The sequence below is a fragment of the Littorina saxatilis genome, linkage group LG7 (genome assembly GCF_037325665.1).
Source record: "Littorina saxatilis isolate snail1 linkage group LG7, US_GU_Lsax_2.0, whole genome shotgun sequence".
Classification (NCBI taxonomy): domain Eukaryota; kingdom Metazoa; phylum Mollusca; class Gastropoda; order Littorinimorpha; family Littorinidae; genus Littorina; species Littorina saxatilis.
Genome location: NC_090251.1, coordinates 28231148 through 28232904, shown reverse-complemented (window position 1 = coordinate 28232904; position 1757 = coordinate 28231148).

Sequence of the window (1757 nt, the reverse complement as noted above, 5' to 3'; positions counted from 1 at the left end):
TGTTACCGTTCTCACGAGATCAGTTACAGTTTTCTCTCTCTCTCTCTCTCTCTCTCTGTCTCTGTCTCTGTCTCTCTCTCTCTCTCTCTCTCTCTCTCTCTCTCTCTCTGTATGTATGTCTTTGTCTGTGTTTCCCTCTGAGTCTCTCCGCTTCTGTCTTTCTATGTCTGTCTATGTGTGTGTGTGTGTGTGTGTCTCGCTCTCTCTCTCTCTCTCTCTCTCTCTCTCTCTCTCTCTCTCTCTCATCCGACTCCTGGCACACAGGTCAAATCAGAGGTTAACTTGAGTGCACGTGTACCTGGCAGGAGGGGGGTAATTCGGGTCAGAAGTGGGGTAAAGCACTTTGGTCTTCAGTCTTTGGGTTATAGCTTTCAGTGGAGAAGATGCCAACATGAAATTGCACTATGCTCCACTATTTATTGTCCTTGTCTATCGGACATGAAGAAGGGAAGCTACAATCGCCCCAGGCCATATATACTCTTTGTTTCCTGAGCCTGGACCATTCAGACGGTTACCTCATAGATCTGTTCATTCTTCAGTTTGTCGGTGTCAAAAGTTATACCCCCATTCCACACAACCGTTCTTTGTCCCGTTCCCGTACCAACCAAGGAATGCTGCCACAACAATGGAACGCTGCGCAAACAGCCGTTTTTTTGGCATCTTTCAGCAGCGTCTGACCATAGTGGCAGCCGTCCTTGGTCGGTAAGGGAACGGGACCTAGAACGGATGTGTGGAATGCGGGTATGACAACTCAGTGTGTGAGAGCGCTACCGTTGCGTTACCGTTTTAAGTTCCTTTAACGATCCAAGCGTTCCGTTACCGATGGGTTGAGGTTCCATTACCGTTCATTCTGATCGGGAGGGGAAAGGCTAAAAATGTGAACATGCAGCCCAAACTCAGCCGTCCCTACCGACCCTACCGTTCAACGCAGTTCCGTTAACGATTAGTTACGTTCATTGCGGTTCTGTCCCGATCCCTCCCGTGCCCGCACCGTTCCTTGGTCGGTACGGGAACGGGACCTAGAACGGTTGTGTGGAAAGGGTGTATAAGACTCGACCACTTGGCTTATGGTGGAGACAGATGGAAGATCTCTGGATATAATTGAAGAGGAGTAGTCTTCCTTTTATAAAATGTGTACTCTGCCTTGCAGATTACAAATTTGTGCTGTCGGGGCTGGGTAAAGGGAGTGGAGGGTAAGGGGGTGGGGGTGGGTAAGCGAGGGGTAAGAGAGACGAAAGAGAAAACTGGACAGGGAAAAGTCACTGCCTGAAGTATTCAATAAAGCCACACACAAAAAAAAAGAAATTACCACATATGCAGGTTTTCAATTCATATTTTTGCAAAGTATCTGCACAAGCATGTGTGCCTCTGTGAGTATGTTCGTGGCTGCTTTCATGGGGTGCCTGTATCCTCAGGAATTTGAGGATTTCTTTTATCTCTCTGTTTCTGACACCGTTGATTTAACGTCATTTTTACAGGACAGTTTTTTTACTTTCAGTTATAAGTTGAAGTAGTTTGACCTTATTGTTTTAGGACAAGTAGAGCTCGTTCACAGTAGCAAAGACTCACTCAGTCCGTCAGTGTGCCTGAGTGTGTGTGGTGGGGGCTCTCCCGTGACCGGCCACCTGCAATGTACGGACAGGTTTGCACTGGCCCAAGGGTGTCCGTTCATGAGAGGGACTGCTGTAACAGCAAAACTAATGTGAAACATAAGTAATCAATTTATCCACTTGACTATATTCACAACAGGGACCTAT